Genomic DNA, 9,061 nt, shown 5'->3' on the forward strand with positions numbered 1-9,061 from the left:
ATTCAGTGTTTCATCGTCAATAAGAAGGACAGAGGGATACAGTAAACCTGAACTGAAGCATCGGAATCTATAACTAGTGTCACAGGAATGGTCAAAACATAGACAGTACGAAGTGATAGTCTTCTTGTACTTATGTCGGCATTGTGGCTTTTGTATTTAATTCCGATGCAATGTCTGTGTTTCATCGTCAAAAAGAAGGTCAGAGGGATATAGTAAACCTGAAGTGATGCATCGGAATCTATAACTAGTGTCACAGGAATGTTTCAAAACATAGTCAATAAGAAGAGTCAGTCTTCTTGTCCTTAAGTCGGCATTGTGCCTTTTGTATTTAATTCCGATGCAATTTCTGTGTTTCATCGGCAATAAGGTCAGAGGGATACACTAAACCTGAAGTGATGCTTCGGAATCTATAACTAGTGTCACAGGAATGGTACAAAACATAGACTGTAGGAAGAGTCAGTCTTCTTGTACTTAAGTCGGCATTGTGCCTTTTGTATTAAATTCCGATGCAATATCTGTGTTTCATCGTCAATAAGAAGGTCAGAGGGATACAGTAAACCTCAAGTGAAGCATCGGAATCCAAAAGTAGTGTCACAGGAATGGTTCAAAACATAGACAGTAGGAAGAGCTAGTCTTCTTGTACGTAAGTCGGCATTTTGCCGTTTGTATTTAATTCCGATGCAATTTCTGTGTTTCATCGTCAATAAGAAGGTCCAAGGTATACAGTAAACCTGAAGTGAAGCATCGGAATCTATAACTAGTGTCACAGGAATGGTTCAAAACATAGTCAGTAAGAAGAGTCAGTCCTCTTGTACTTAAGTCGGCTTTGTGCCTTTTCTATTTCATTCCGATGCAATTTCTGTGTTTCATCGTCAATAAGAATGTCCAAGGGATATAGTAACCCTGGACTGAAGCATCGGAATCTATAACTAGTGTCACAGGAATGGTTCAAAACATAGACAGTAAGAAGAGTCAGTCTTCTTGTACTTAAGTCGAAATTGTGCCTTTTCTATTTAAGTCCGATGCAATTTCTGTGATTCATCGTCAATAAGAAGGTCAGAGGGATACAATAAACCTGAAGTGAGGCATCGGAATATATCACTAGTAACACAGGAATGGTTCAAATCAAAGTCAGCAAGAAGAGTCAGTCTTCTTGTCCTTAAGTCGGCATTGTGCCTTTTGTATTTAATTCCGGTGCAATTTCTGTGTTTCATTGTCAATAAGAGGGTCAGAGGGATACACTGAACCTGAAGTGAGGCATCGTAATCCATAACTAGTGTCACAGGAATGGTTCAAAACATAGTCAGTAAGAAGAGTCAGTCTTCTTGTCCTTAAGTCGGCATTGTGCCTTTTGTATTTAATTCCGATGCAATTTCTGTGTTTCATCGTCAATAAGAAGGTCCAAGGGATACAGTAAACCTGAAGTGAAGCATCGGAATCTATTACTAGTGTCACAGGAATGTTTCAAAACTTAGACAGTAGGAAGAGTCACTGTTCTTGTACTTAAGTCGGCATTGTGCCTTTTGTATTTAATTCCAATGCAATATCTGTGTTTCATCGTCAATAAGAAGGTCCAAGGGATACAGTAAACCAGAAGTGAAGCATCGTAATCTACAACTAGTGTCACAGGATTGGTTCAACTATAGTCAGTAAGAAGAGTCAGTCTTCTTGTACTTATGTCGGTATTGTGCCTTTCGTATTTAATTCCGATGCAATTTCTGTGTTTCACCGTCAATTAGAAGGTCAGAGGGATACAGTAAACCTGAAGTGAAGCATCGGAATCTGTAACTAGCGTCACAGGAATGGTTCAAACGTAGACAGTAAGAAGAGTCAGTCTTCTTGTACTTAAGTCGGCATTGTGCCTTTTCTATTTAATTCCGATGCAATTTCTGTGTTTCGTCGTCAATGAGAAGGTCCAAGGGATACAGTAAACCTGGAGAGAAGCATCGGAATCTATAACTAGTGTCACTGGAATGGTTCATAACATAGACAGAAAGAAGTGTCAGTCTTCTTGTAGTTAAGTCGGCATTGTGCCTTTCGTATTTAATTCCGATGCAATTTCTGTGTTTCACCGTCAATAAGAAGTCCAGAGGGATACAGTAAACCTGCAGTGAAGCATCGGAATCTATAACTAGTGTCACAGGAATGGTTCAAACATAGACAGTAAGAAGAGTCAGTCTTCCTGTACTTAAGTCGGCATTGTGCCTTTTGTATTTAATTCCGATGGAATTTCTGTGTTTCATCGTCAATAAGAAGGTCAGAGGGATACAGTAAACCTGAAGTGAAGCATCGGAATCTATAACTAGTGTCACAGGAATGGTTCAAAGCATAGTCAGTAAGAAGAGTCAGACTTCTTGTCCCTAAGTCGGCATTGTGCCCTTTGTATTTAATTCCGATGCAATTTCTGTGTTTCATCGTCAATAAGAAGGTCCAAGGGATACAGTAAACCTGGAGTGAAGCACCAGAATCTATAACTAGAATCACAGTAAAGATTCAAAACATAGACAGTAAGAAGAGTCTGTCTCCTTGTACTTAAGTCGGCATTGTGCCATTTGCATTTAATTCCGATGCAATTTCTGTGTTTCATTGTCAATAAGAATGTCCAAGGGATACAGTAAACCTGAAGTGAAGCATCGGAATCTATAACTAGTGTCACAGAAATGGTTTAAATCATAGTCAGTAAGAAGAGTCAGTCTTCTTGTACTTATGTCGGCATTGTGCTTTCGTATTTAATTCCGATGCAATTTCTGTGTTTCACCGTCAATAAGAAGGTCAGAGGGATACAGCAAACCTGAAGTGAAGCATCGGAATCTATAACTAGTCTCACAGGAATGGTTCAAACGTAGACAATAAGAAGAGTCAGTCTTTTTGTACTTAAGTCGGCATTGTGCATTTTGTATTTATTTCCGTTGCTATTTCTGTGTTTCATCGTCAATAAGAAGGTCAGAGGTATACAGTAAACCTGAAGTAAAGCATCGGAATCCAAAAGTAGTGTCACAGGAATGGTTCAAAACATAGACAGTAGGAAGAGCTAGTCTTCTTGTACGTAAGTCGGCATTTTGCCTTTTGTATTTAATTCCGATGCAATTTCTGTGTTTCATCGTCAATAAGAAGGTCAAAGGGATACAGTAAACCTCAAGTGAAGCATCGGAATCAATAACTAGAGTCACAGGAATGGTTCAAAACATAGTCAGTATTAAGAGTCGGTCTTCATGTACATAAGACGGCATTGTGCCTTTTGTATTTAATTCCGATTCAATTTCTGTGTTTCATCGTCAATAAGAAGGTACAAGGGATACAGTAAACCTGAAGTGAAGCGTTGGAATCTAAAACTAGTGTCACAGGAATGTTTCAAATCATAGACAGTAGGAAGAGTCACTGTTCTTGTACTTAAGTCGGCATTGTGCCTTTTGTATTTAATTCCGATGCAATTCAGTGTTTCATCGTCAATAAGAAGGACAGAGGGATACAGTAAACCTGAACTGAAGCATCGGAATCTATAACTAGTGTCACAGGAATGGTCAAAACATAGACAGTACGAAGTGATAGTCTTCTTGTACTTATGTCGGCATTGTGGCTTTTGTATTTAATTCCGATGCAATGTCTGTGTTTCATCGTCAAAAAGAAGGTCAGAGGGATATAGTAAACCTGAAGTGATGCATCGGAATCTATAACTAGTGTCACAGGAATGTTTCAAAACATAGTCAATAAGAAGAGTCACTCTTCTTGTCCTTAAGTCGGCATTGTGCCTTTTGTATTTAATTCCGATGCAATTTCTGTGTTTCATCGGCAATAAGGTCAGAGGGATACACTAAACCTGAAGTGATGCTTCGGAATCTATAACTAGTGTCACAGGAATGGTACAAAACATAGACTGTAGGAAGAGTCAGTCTTCTTGTACTTAAGTCGGCATTGTGCCTTTTGTATTAAATTCCGATGCAATATCTGTGTTTCATCGTCAATAAGAAGGTCAGAGGGATACAGTAAACCTCAAGTGAAGCATCGGAATCCAAAAGTAGTGTCACAGGAATGGTTCAAAACATAGACAGTAGGAAGAGCTAGTCTTCTTGTACGTAAGTCGGCATTTTGCCGTTTGTATTTAATTCCGATGCAATTTCTGTGTTTCATCGTCAATAAGAAGGTCCAAGGTATACAGTAAACCTGAAGTGAAGCATCGGAATCTATAACTAGTGTCACAGGAATGGTTCAAAACATAGTCAGTAAGAAGAGTCAGTCCTCTTGTACTTAAGTCGGCTTTGTGCCTTTTCTATTTCATTCCGATGCAATTTCTGTGTTTCATCGTCAATAAGAATGTCCAAGGGATATAGTAACCCTGGACTGAAGCATCGGAATCTATAACTAGTGTCACAGGAATGGTTCAAAACATAGACAGTAAGAAGAGTCAGTCTTCTTGTACTTAAGTCGAAATTGTGCCTTTTCTATTTAAGTCCGATGCAATTTCTGTGATTCATCGTCAATAAGAAGGTCAGAGGGATACAATAAACCTGAAGTGAGGCATCGGAATATATCACTAGTAACACAGGAATGGTTCAAATCAAAGTCAGCAAGAAGAGTCAGTCTTCTTGTCCTTAAGTCGGCATTGTGCCTTTTGTATTTAATTCCGGTGCAATTTCTGTGTTTCATTGTCAATAAGAGGGTCAGAGGGATACACTGAACCTGAAGTGAGGCATCGTAATCCATAACTAGTGTCACAGGAATGGTTCAAAACATAGTCAGTAAGAAGAGTCAGTCTTCTTGTCCTTAAGTCGGCATTGTGCCTTTTGTATTTAATTCCGATGCAATTTCTGTGTTTCATCGTCAATAAGAAGGTCCAAGGGATACAGTAAACCTGAAGTGAAGCATCGGAATCTATTACTAGTGTCACAGGAATGTTTCAAAACTTAGACAGTAGGAAGAGTCACTGTTCTTGTACTTAAGTCGGCATTGTGCCTTTTGTATTTAATTCCAATGCAATATCTGTGTTTCATCGTCAATAAGAAGGTCCAAGGGATACAGTAAACCAGAAGTGAAGCATCGTAATCTACAACTAGTGTCACAGGATTGGTTCAACTATAGTCAGTAAGAAGAGTCAGTCTTCTTGTACTTATGTCGGTATTGTGCCTTTCGTATTTAATTCCGATGCAATTTCTGTGTTTCACCGTCAATTAGAAGGTCAGAGGGATACAGTAAACCTGAAGTGAAGCATCGGAATCTGTAACTAGCGTCACAGGAATGGTTCAAACGTAGACAGTAAGAAGAGTCAGTCTTCTTGTACTTAAGTCGGCATTGTGCCTTTTCTATTTAATTCCGATGCAATTTCTGTGTTTCGTCGTCAATGAGAAGGTCCAAGGGATACAGTAAACCTGGAGAGAAGCATCGGAATCTATAACTAGTGTCACTGGAATGGTTCATAACATAGACAGAAAGAAGTGTCAGTCTTCTTGTAGTTAAGTCGGCATTGTGCCTTTCGTATTTAATTCCGATGCAATTTCTGTGTTTCACCGTCAATAAGAAGTCCAGAGGGATACAGTAAACCTGCAGTGAAGCATCGGAATCTATAACTAGTGTCACAGGAATGGTTCAAACATAGACAGTAAGAAGAGTCAGTCTTCCTGTACTTAAGTCGGCATTGTGCCTTTTGTATTTAATTCCGATGGAATTTCTGTGTTTCATCGTCAATAAGAAGGTCAGAGGGATACAGTAAACCTGAAGTGAAGCATCGGAATCTATAACTAGTGTCACAGGAATGGTTCAAAGCATAGTCAGTAAGAAGAGTCAGACTTCTTGTCCCTAAGTCGGCATTGTGCCCTTTGTATTTAATTCCGATGCAATTTCTGTGTTTCATCGTCAATAAGAAGGTCCAAGGGATACAGTAAACCTGGAGTGAAGCACCAGAATCTATAACTAGAATCACAGTAAAGATTCAAAACATAGACAGTAAGAAGAGTCTGTCTCCTTGTACTTAAGTCGGCATTGTGCCATTTGCATTTAATTCCGATGCAATTTCTGTGTTTCATTGTCAATAAGAATGTCCAAGGGATACAGTAAACCTGAAGTGAAGCATCGGAATCTATAACTAGTGTCACAGAAATGGTTTAAATCATAGTCAGTAAGAAGAGTCAGTCTTCTTGTACTTATGTCGGCATTGTGCTTTCGTATTTAATTCCGATGCAATTTCTGTGTTTCACCGTCAATAAGAAGGTCAGAGGGATACAGCAAACCTGAAGTGAAGCATCGGAATCTATAACTAGTCTCACAGGAATGGTTCAAACGTAGACAATAAGAAGAGTCAGTCTTTTTGTACTTAAGTCGGCATTGTGCATTTTGTATTTATTTCCGTTGCTATTTCTGTGTTTCATCGTCAATAAGAAGGTCAGAGGTATACAGTAAACCTGAAATGAAGCATCGGACTCTATAACTAGTGTCACAGAAATGGTTCAAAACGTAGACTGTAGGAAGAGTCAGTCTTCTTATACTAAAGTCGGCATTGTGCCTTTTGAATTTAATTCCGATGCAATTTCTGTGTTTCATCGTCAATAAGAAGGTCAGAGGGATACAGTAAAACTGAAGTGAAGCATCGGAATCTATAACTAGTGTCACAGGAATGGTTCAAACATAGTCAATAAGAAGAGTCAGTCTTCTTGTCCTTAAGTCGGCATTGTGCCTTTTGTATTTAATTCCGATGTAATTTCTGTGTTTCATCGGCAATAAGGTCAGAGGGATACACTAAACCTGAAGTGATGCTTCGGAATCTATAACTAGTGTCACAGGAATGGTACAAAACATAGACTGTAGGAAGAGTCAGTCTTCTTGTACTTAAGTCGGCATTGTGCCTTTTGTATTATACTCCGATGCAATATCTGTGTTTCATCGTCAATAAGAAGGTCAGAGGGATACAGTAAACCTCAAGTGAAGCATCGGAATCCAAAAGTAGTGTCACAGGAATGGTTCAAAACATAGACAGTAGGAAGAGCTAGTCTTCTTGTACGTAAGTCGGCATTTTGCCGTTTGTATTTAATTCCGATGCAATTTCTGTGTTTCATCGTCAATAAGATGGTCCAAGGTATACAGTAAACCTGAAGTGAAGCATCGGAATCTATAACTAGTGTCACAGGAATGGTTCAAAACATAGTCAGTAAGAAGAGTCAGTCCTCTTGTACTTAAGTCGGCTTTGTGCCTTTTCTATTTCATTCCGATGCAATTTCTGTGTTTCATCGTCAATAAGAATGTCCAAGGGATATAGTAACGCTGGACTGAAGCATCGGAATCTATAACTAGTGTCACAGGAATGGTTCAAAACATAGACAGTAAGAAGAGTCAGTCTTCTTGTACTTAAGTCGAAATTGTGCCTTTTCTATTTAAGTCCGATGCAATTTCTGTGATTCATCGTCAATAAGAAGGTCAGAGGGATACAATAAACCTGAAGTGAGGCATCGGAATATATCACTAGTAACACAGGAATGGTTCAAATCAAAGTCAGCAAGAAGAGTCAGTCTTCTTGTCCTTAAGTCGGCATTGTGCCTTTTGTATTTCATTCCGGTGCAATTTCTGTGTTTCATTGTCAATAAGAGGGTCAGAGGGATACACTGAACCTGAAGTGAAGCATCGTAATCCATAACTAGTGTCACAGGAATGGTTCAAATCATAGTCATTAAGAAGAGTCAGTCTTCTTGTCCTTAAGTCGGCATTGTGCCTTTTCTATTTAATTCCGATGCAATTTCTGTGTTTCATCGTCAGTAAGAAGGTCCAAGGGATACAGTAAACCTGAAGTGAAGCATCGGAATCTATTACTAGTGTCACAGGAATGTTTCAAAACTTAGACAGTAGGAAGAGTCATTGTTCTTGTACTTAAGTCGGCATTGTGCCTTTTGTATTTAATTCCGATGCAATATCTGTGTTTCATCGTCAATAAGAAGGTCCAAGGGATACAGTAAACCTGAAGTGAAGCATCGTAATCTACAACTAGTGTCACAGGATTGGTTCAAACATAGTCAGTAAGAAGAGTCAGTCTTCTTGTACTTATGTCGGTATTGTGCCTTTCGTATTTAATTCCGATGCAATTTCTGTGTTTCACCGTCAATTAGAAGGTCAGAGGGATACAGTAAACCTGAAGTGAAGCATCGGAATCTGTAACTAGCGTCACAGGAATGGTTCAAACGTAGACAGTAAGAAGAGTCAGTCTTCTTGTACTTAAGTCGGCATTGTGCCTTTTCTATTTAATTCCGATGCAATTTCTGTGTTTCGTCGTCAATGAGAAGGTCCAAGGGATACAGTAAACCTGGAGAGAAGCATCGGAATCTATAACTAGTGTCACTGGAATGGTTCATAACATAGACAGAAAGAAGAGTCAGTCTTCTTGTAGTTAAGTCGGCATTGTGCCTTTCGTATTTAATTCCGATGCAATTTCTGTGTTTCACCGTCAATAAGAAGTCCAGAGGGATACAGTAAACCTGCAGTGAAGCATCGGAATCTATAACTAGTGTCACAGGAATGGTTCAAACATAGACAGTAAGAAGAGTCAGTCTTCCTGTACTTAAGTCGGCATTGTGCGTTTTGTATTTAATTCCGATGGAATTTCTGTGTTTCATCGTCAATAAGAAGGTCAGAGGGATACAGTAAAACTGAAGTGAAGCATCGGAATCTATAACTAGTGTCACAGGAATGGTTCAAAACATAGTCAGTAAGAAGAGTCAGACTTCTTGTCCCTAAGTCGGCATTGTGCCTTTTGTATTTAATTCCGATGCAATTTCTGCGTTTCATCGTCAATAAGAAGGTCCAAGGGATACAGTAAACCTGGAGTGAAGCACCAGAATCTATAACTAGAATCACAGTAAAGTTTCAAAACATAGACAGTAAGAAGAGTCAGTCTCCTTGTACTTAAGTCGGCATTGTGCCATTTGCATTTAATTCCGTTGCAATTTCTGTGTTTCATTGTCAATAAGAATGTCCAAGGGATACAGTAAACCTGAAGTGAAGCATCGGAATCTATAACTAGTGTCACAGAAATGGTTTAAATCATAGTCAGTAAGAAGAGTCAGTCTTCTTGTATTTATGTCGGCAT

Source organism: Schistocerca piceifrons, unplaced genomic scaffold (assembly GCF_021461385.2).
Source record: "Schistocerca piceifrons isolate TAMUIC-IGC-003096 unplaced genomic scaffold, iqSchPice1.1 HiC_scaffold_1708, whole genome shotgun sequence".
Taxonomy (NCBI): Eukaryota; Metazoa; Arthropoda; class Insecta; order Orthoptera; family Acrididae; genus Schistocerca; species Schistocerca piceifrons.